General features: G+C 34.2%; 1 protein-coding gene across 3 annotated transcripts in view; it reads right to left on the bottom strand.

The window, feature by feature from the left end:
- Positions 1 to 9,643, bottom strand: part of LOC106878508 (short transient receptor potential channel 7) — a 651,584-nt gene that overhangs the window by 102,804 nt on the left and 539,137 nt on the right. The window lies entirely within an intron of this gene.

Below are 9,643 nucleotides of genomic sequence, written 5' to 3'. Positions count from 1 at the left end.
ATATATATTAATATATATACAAATATATATATATATATATACATATATATATAGTAATACATATATAATATATATATACTTATATTATATGTATATATCTATATGATATATATATATATATTGTATATATATATATATGTATATATATATATATGTATATATATATATGTATATATATATATATATATGTATATATATATATATATATGTATATATATATATGTATATATATATATATATATATATATATGTATATATATATATATCTATATATATATATATATGTACATGAATGTACAGATGCATGTATATATGTATATGTATGTACAGATGCATGTATATATGTATATGTATGTACAGATGCATGTATATATGTATATGTATGTACAGATGCATGTATATATGTATATGTATGTATAGATGCATGTATATATGTATATGTATGTATGCATGAATGTGTGTATGTATACACACATATATGCATGTATATATGTACGTATGTGTGTATGTATGTATGAATGTATGTATGTACGTTTCTTAAAGACAGTATATTCTGACCGGGGAAAATTTTTCGCACAAAATATATTTTCTCAAATTTGAATGATTTTGAGAGAATATAGTATTTTATCTAGAAGTTATATTAAAGAGGCCAAATAAAAGAGAAAGATGTCAACAGTTGTAACATTAATTATCGAAGGCCTGACTCACTAACCATCACATCTCAGTCTAATTTTTATTCATTGTAAATTTCAGAGTTCTTTTCTTTGTCCCACTTAATAAAAGTTAACATGAACACTAATAATATTTCTCTTCTCATTGCGTGTGTAATTTCATTTAATCAAACCTCATTTTTGCCTCACTCTATTAAGTATCATGTTTAGCTTTGCAGTTTTTGCTCTCCTAAAAACTTCAGAGGATCCTTCATTCTATGAAACACAAGCACAGACCACATTTTAGCATTGCTGAAAAGTTGGAAGGCCCCCATAAACACATAAGCATTTTGTCTCATTGAAAAACGTAGGCAATCCAAGGAGCTATATTTACTAATCAGCCATTGCAGCAGGCATTCCCTCACTTCTGTTACTATAAATAGTTCAGCTTCCATAAAATAATAAACTTAGAAATACTCCCTTTCAAACCAACAAACTGTAACCATTTCCTTTACTATTATCATCTTTACATTCTTTTCATTCCACACCGTTCTCCTTCGAACCAATATATATATATATATATCACAACGTAACCTCGTGTATATCGTTGGTGATCTTTTCTTCCTCCGTCTTCCCTTTTTTGGACTTTCCTATGTTTCCGACGAAGAGCTCCGCTCGAAACGTCAAATTCTCTTTCTTTCCTTTCCTGAGCATCCAGTAACACAATATCTGTATCACGTCGTCGCGCTGTTGTTTTTTGTTGTTTTTTTGTCGTTTTTCTTTTTTCTTTTTTGAAGTCACTATATATATATATATATATATATATATATATATATATATATATATATGTATATATACACTTCTCTAATGTCATAACTGTAATTTATTTCCGGATTTCTCCTGTTCAAACCAGCTAGATGTATCGACATCTCTTCTCGTTATCGCCTTTTGTATCTTAGTTCCTAATCACGGCACTAAAAACTTCTGCCATTCGTTCATCTGCAAAACTGTAATCAGCTGAAGCTGTTTTTTATTCTCCTACATTTACGTCCCTGCATAAGCTCCCGCAGAATATCAAAATGAATACCGCCCATACTATCGTAGAATGTACTAAAGACACATTGGGACATGACGCGTATCTTTGGGATAAATGTTAAATTATTTCGTTAATTATTTAAGCGTTTTTATTTATTTTGGAGTTGAAAATATAAAATGTCTTGAAGATCTTTAAGATCATAGAATTCTGTAGTATTGAATAATATCAACTGGTGCGTCTTTAAATGACGTATTATTCGTGATCAGAAATAACTAGCCTAGCATTACAATACATTATTTCTTGTTGCATTTATGTCAGTCTGGCTATGTATGTATGTATGTATCTATGTATGTATGTATGTGCGCGTATATATATACATATAAGTCCTGAGGTCGATTTCCTCGACTAAAGGCGGAGCTCCAGCATGGCCGCAGTCAAATGACTGAAACAAGTAAAAGAGTAAGAGTATATATGCATACGTACATGCATACATACACACACATTTATATATATATACACACGTACATACACATATGCAACGAGTGTGTATATATGGGTAAGCATATAATATATGCGAATACACAGAAGAAGAAAAAAGACACTCATGACAGACACGCCCATAATATAAACTAAAGTCCGAATTTATGGATCAAATACTTTTCAAGTAAATGTCAAACCCTTCCAGTTCTCAAGATGTAACAAAAAGTCAAATTTGCAGAGGAATTTCAAGAGAGTAACAATAAACTGCAAGAATACGAAGGGTAATAGAGTTGTGTACGTCGTAAGTGTCAAGTGATGTTCAAGTAGGATCATCTTGAAAAATGACATCGCTTGATTGTTGCGTTTTGTTTTTTGTTCTTTATATAGAGACGAGTGACTTAAAAATAGTGATTTAGAATTACCATCATAACAGATATATATCTAAATACCATTGCACACACACAACAAATCATCGTTAAATGCAACGTTTGTATTTTTAGTGACACTTCATTTTGATCGCTATCTCTTCCAGTGGTGCTCTGGTTTCAAAAGTAAAGTGTTTCTTTTAATAATATGATGTAACTAGCGCTTGCAAGAAGCGATGAGTCAAAGTTCGAACACACACACGCGCACACACACAGAGTAAGAAAAAGGGAAGAGGAGAATTTTGATTATTCCCACGTGCTGAGTTATAATGCAAAAAAAAAAAATATATAAAAAAATAAAAGATAAAACGATCACCAATTATCTCCCCTTAGATTGTTCTATTTGGTTTTTCATTCATTCACTAACTTCCCCACACACAATATGGATTAAAATCTTCTTAAGAAAATACGAAATTCCAATAATTTCAATGTCATGATTAGCGAAAGCGAAACCTATCGACAAACACAATGCTCTTTCAATTATAAAATATATCAAAAAAATATATTAAAACTATGTAAACTGTGTGCATTTTATTTCTTTCTTTATATATATATAGACACAGACATAGAGAAACATAGATATACGCATGTGTGTGTGTATCAGATCACTAGATTTCTAAGAGGTCGTGTGTGAATAAATTGTAAATAAGCTTAGAGTTGCTTATTTTATATGCATGTATTTTATTGCACTCTTCAAATAAATCCAATTCGCATATATTGACTATAAGGTACTATTAATCTATCAAATCAATTATCTAGGTAAATCGCTCTCTCTTTCCCTCCCTTTGTGTGTGTGTGTGTGTATGTGTGTGCATATATATACATATATATATATATATATATATTGATAGAAAGGACAACAAAAGAAAGAGACCTCGATATTATGTAAATAGAGGAATTTATCTGTACAAATATGTGACATTTATTCGGTACCCACTTATTCGGAGTTTTATCATGGCTACCGAATAAGTCACATATTTTTACAGATATATGTATATATATATATATATATATATATATATATATATATATATATATATATATATATATGTATGTATATATATATATATGTGTGTGTGTGTGTGTGTGTCTGCGTATATATATGCGTATATATATATATATATATATATATATATATATATATATATATATATATATATAGTTGAAATTTACAGAAAAACAAAAGACGAAAACAGGTGTATAAACAACAAGCAGGTGTATTAGTTTAACGCTCAGGAAGGTGAGAAAGTCTTTTACGTTTCGAGCCTACGCTCTTCAGCAGGAAGGAACACGAGGAAATAAACCAAAGAGAGAATAAAAAAAACTTGTGGAGTTAGCGGTCAGTCATGGCGCTAGATATATAGCATTCAACACAAATATGAGTGAAAACAAGAGGGTAAGGGTATTGTCGAAACACATGTTACATAATTTGTTTTACTAGAAACTGAAAACTTTACTAATCCTTACACTAAGTTTCTCGCATCCAATATTCAGAAGAGTAAAACAAAATAAGCATATTTATAATTTTGAATGCGATTGGATGTTAAACATTCCCTAACATTCATTCGATTCTGATGAGATAAGCATAAATAAAGTGGGATGGGGTGAAACCGAGTTTCTAAGTGTCTTCTGCTGCACAAGAATGGAATACAGCTACAAAAAAAAAAAATACAAAAAAAAGATCACTTATAAATAATACAAAACGCCAATGTAACCTCCACGACTTTGAATCATAAGCAATAAAATTTACATAAAGTGTGCCTTGAATATGTTTCAAGGGAGAAAACCATGTATGTATAACGCCGTTTCATGCACACATAGTCAATCATTCGCTCTCATATGTATGTGCGTGTGTGTGTGTGTGTGTGCATGTGAATATATATGCATACACAAAAGTAAATTTATGTTGACACACATGTACGCATACATCAAGATGCATAGAAAGACACACATTAATATTTGAACACCCATATACACATACAGATGCATGCATATATATATACATATGTATGTATACACATATACTATTATATATATATATATACATACATATGTATGTATACACACAAACCATTATATACATATATATATGCATACATATGTATGTATACACATACATTATATATACATGCATATATATTTATGTATACACACATACATTATATATATATATTTGTGCAGAGACGGGTATAGATACACGGAAAAACATGCAGTAATGTGAGCACGTGCGCAATATATACATAGCTACAGAATATGAGTATGTTAAAAGGAGAACAATAAAATAAAAGTTGGTTCGATTGCAAAAAAGCCATATTTCATTAAAAGCATTGAGCAATGCGAAAAATCGGAAATGCAGGCATGCTATATATGAAGTGGAGATTAGGAAGAAGGAAAGACTCTAAAAGATAAATAATAGCAGAAAGAAAGGAAAGGAGAAAAATCAGGAAGAAGTATATGTAATATAAAGATATCTATTTACTTATATATATATATATATATATATATATATATATATATATTTGCATGTACATGTGCGTACGTATTGACGTACATGTAGGCTCTCTTGCACGAGAATGCTCATGCATAGAAATACAGATACACATACCACACACATATGCACACTATGTATAAATATATGTCATGTACATTGCATACACGGAAGCTCCTCAAAAAAGGTTAGAAAAGCTTTAAAAAATGATGCTGTCTTACAGAATCAATATCCAATCAACGCTCAGAACATGCATTAAGGTGATTTATAAAAGACCAAAAGCTATTTTAGTGTCTGTCTGCATTATGTGAGAAGTTCTGATCTCAGATTCAAATCATTAGAACCTAGTTGCAGGATATGCATCTTCTCACTTTAGCACAAATTGCAACGGAGTCTAGAATCGTATTCCAGTATTTTCCGTATTTCCCTGTATTTTTCATGTAGTTTACTTACGTAAGAGTGGAGGCGTAATGGCCCAGCGGTTAGGACAGCGGACTCGCGGTCATAGGATTGCGGTTTCGATTCCCAGACCGGGCGCTGTGAGTGTTTATTGAGCGAAAACACCTAAAGCTCCACGAGGCTCCGGCAGGGGATGGTGGCGAACCCTGCTGTACTCTTTCACTACAACTTTCTCTCACTCTTACTTCCTGTTTCTGTTGTGCCTGTAATTCAAAGGGCCAAACTTGTCACACTCTGTCACGCTGAATACCCCCGAGAACTACGTTAAGGGTACACGTGTCTCTGGAGTGCTCAGCCACTTGAACGTTAATTTCACGAGCAGGCTGTTCCGTTGATCGGATCAACTGGAATCCTCGTCGTTGGAAGCGACGGAGTGCCAGCAACAACTTACGTAAGATTATGAAAACTCGCTATTTTGTGCATACTAACACTATTGTTCTAAGATCGAATATGATGAAAGAATTATTGAAGTTGTCAGCACCCTTACACATAGACATATACGCACACGCACACATTCTCGCGCACGCGTATATCATATAAATGTTAAATAGGAATTATTTGAAAAGATAGTTTCAAATAATAACGGAATGGTTACTGATTTGGAGACTCTTTAATGAGAGTAGAGTAAAGTTTATTGTAAGTTTTCCGTTGACTGAGAGTGTACACGCGCATTATTTTAATGACCCCCGAGGAATCTACTAAAATTAGTGGCTCATAGACAACCACTCAGTTCTGAGAGCACTGCTTTTAATAGTAGAAACAACTGTAAGCTAATGAAACCGATTACGTAGCTCCTGTTCTTTTGTCATTTATTAACAAATATTATGCTTTGCATTCGGCTAACGCTCTACTCTAGAGCAGATGTATATTGAGTTTTAACAATTGGTTATTTGTACCGCTCTGCGTTAGCAAAATCATAAAATGCTATCTGTCCACCCGTCCATCTACCTACCTACCTCTCTCTCTCTCTCTCTCTCTCTCTCTCTCTCTCTCTCTCTCTATGTAATACCTTAGATGAGCAGGAACAAACTTATTGTGTTAGGCGGAGAGCTGGTAGAAATGTTAGCACGCCGGGCGAAATGCTTAGTGGTATTTCGTCTGCCGTTACATTCTTAGTTCGAATTCCGCCGAGGTCCACTTTGCCTTTCATTTTTTAGATGTCGATAAATTAAGTACCAGTTACGCACTGGGGTCGATGTAATCGACTTAATCCCTTTGTCTGTCCTTGTTTGTCCTCTCTATGTTTAGCCCCTTGTGGGCAATAAAGAAATAAGGAACAAATTAATTGTGTTAGTAATGCTGTCAAAGGTAATTGTTAGATGATTTACTATAAACCTGTGTGAATAAACTCGTCAAAAATACAGAAAACCTGTCTGACAGAAGAGTCTGGTGCGATAATATATGCAACAGGAACCAGATGAGAGTCTGTTAAGACAGAAGCTAAGGCGGTATATGGTATGAGCGTTTGAAACGGGGTGACCTTTATTTGTAGGAAACGGGTTAGGAAGGTACGTAACACGATGATAAGGGAAGATGGAGGATTTTAAAGAAAAGGACGGATAATTTTTGAATTAGTATAATACTTTCTACTATAGGTACAAAACCTGAAATTTTAGGGGAGGATCATTGTCTATTATATCGACCCCTGTGCTCAACTGTTACTTATTTTATCGTTCGCGAAAGGATGAAAGGTGAAGACGACTTCGGCAGAATTTGAACTTTGAGCGTAAAACCGGAAGAAATACCGTGAAGCTTATTTTGTCTGGTGTCCTTACGATTCTGCCAGCTCGGTGCACTGAAGAAGTACAATGGCGTTTCTCCGAGCGATGTCAAGGTTACTAAAGATTTGCGAGAATGCTCTTTCACTTGTTTCAGTCATTTGACTGTGGCCATGCTGGAGCACCGCCTTTAGTCGAGCAAATCGACCCCAGGACTTATCTTTTGTAAGTCTAGCACTTGTTCTATCGGCCTCTTTTGCCGAACCGCTAAGTTACGGGGACGTTAACACACCAGCATCGGTTGTCAAGCGATGTTGGCGGTGAGGGGGGACAAACACACATACATATATATATATACATATATATATATACATATATACCACGGGCTTCTTTCAGTTTCCGTCGGCCCGAGGCTATAGTAAAAGACACTTGCCCAAGGCGCCACGCAGTGGGACTGAACCCGAAACCATGTGGTTGGTAAGCAAGCTACTTACCACACAGCCACTCCTACACCTATACGTACATATCTTAGAAACGCAGATAGTTTAAATGAGAATAAACACTACTCCAAATATTAAACGTTACCCAGTTATTCTGTAAAATGCATGTATAAAACCATATGCTATGTTCCGCTGCTATTGAAGAAAACCAGTCTGAACATCTAAAACCTAATTACTAAACAATCAACCTAGCATTCCAAGGATTCTAGTTTAACACAATAAGAAATCAATAATAATCGTTTACTCTAACACGTATAAAAAAATATTCGTTTTGTCCAAAGAAACAAACATTCGTTTTGTCCAAAGAAACAAACATTTTCTCAGAGATCGGTAATGTTCTGTTGACAGCAAACTCTCATGATACACGCCGTCTACAATGGCGTCGCTAATACATCTGCTTTATCTTTTATCTTTTACTTGTTTCAGTCATTAAACTGCGGTCACGCTGGGGCACCGCCTTGAAGGATTTTAGTTGAACGAATTGATTACAGTACTTTTTCTTTTTTAAGCCCAGTACTTATTCTATCAGTCTTTTCTTGCTGAACCGCTAAGTTACGAGCACGTAAACAAACCAACACCGGTTGTCAAATGGTGGTGGACACACACACACACACACACACACGCATAAATACCATGGGTGTCTTTCAGTTTCCGTCTACCAAATCCACTCACAAGGCTTTGGTGGGCCCGAGGTTATAGTATAAAATACTTGCCTAAAGTGCCACACAATGGAACTGAAGCTAAAACCATCTGGTTGGAAGGAAACTTCTTACTACACGGTTATGCCTGCTCCTATAACAGGAACAGGCTTCTCTCTTGTCTTCACCAATTACCACTATCTTTGTATGAAAGTAAGTTATCGTGAAAATCCGTTTTTCTTTTTTATTGTTGTCCGCTTTTAATATCAACACCTATATCAATCAATCAATCAATAGAGATACAAAAATTCAAATGACTCTGATGTTTCGCTGGCAGCAGCTCGATGGCTGTCATAGTGACTCTGCATTTCGTTTGAATAAAATATTTAGAGCCTTCGTCTGTACTGAGTTCTTTGTCAGTTTATGTTATCAGGTGTTTATGGGTGTGCTTGTAGAACAATGTTCCAGTAATTTATAATGATTGATAGACATCTTGGAAGATTTCATTTGAGATGTCAGGAAGCACCATTTTGGTTTTCTCCTTCAGACGACCAGTCAGTTCTGAAAAACCAGACCGTTCTTTCTCGTATGGCATATTAACATAAAAGCAGAATTCTAAGTTGAAGAATCTCATATATTACCACATTGCAATAATTAAATTTATCTTAGTTCGCTTCAGACAATTATCAAGCAGCTTTTATCTTTTACATGTTTCAGTCATTGAACTCTGACCATGCTGGGGCACCGCATTGGAAAGCTTTTAGGCAAACACATCAACCTCAGTAATTATTTCTAAGTCTGGTATCTCTGATGTCTGATTCTTTTTGCCGGAGGCCTAAACAAACCAACACAGATTGACAGGCGTTAAGAGGAACAAACACAAAAATACACAGACATACTATATAACAGGCTTCTACACAGTTTCCATTTATTAAATTTACTCACAAAGCATTGGTCTACCCGCAGTTATATAGAAGAAATTTTCTCAAGGTGCTGCACCGTGGGTCTGATCCTGATGCCACAATATATATATATATATATATATATATATATATATATATATATTCGTTTTGCAAGATTCTTGATGTGAAATCGTGTGTTGAAACAGATATTATTGTATATGAGGATGGTTATATATATATATGGCACTATATATTTGGTGTTAATTTGATTCAGCTTTGTTTTACATTAATCGTATTTCGGCCAGAGTTCTTTCATCACACTTCTGTGACCTCATCAGTGGTCCTTT

The sequence above is a fragment of the Octopus bimaculoides genome, chromosome 1, assembly GCF_046866305.1.
Source record: "Octopus bimaculoides isolate indiv1 chromosome 1, ASM4686630v1, whole genome shotgun sequence".
NCBI classification, from domain to species: domain Eukaryota; kingdom Metazoa; phylum Mollusca; class Cephalopoda; order Octopoda; family Octopodidae; genus Octopus; species Octopus bimaculoides.
This window is presented reverse-complemented; position numbering and strand designations above follow the sequence as displayed.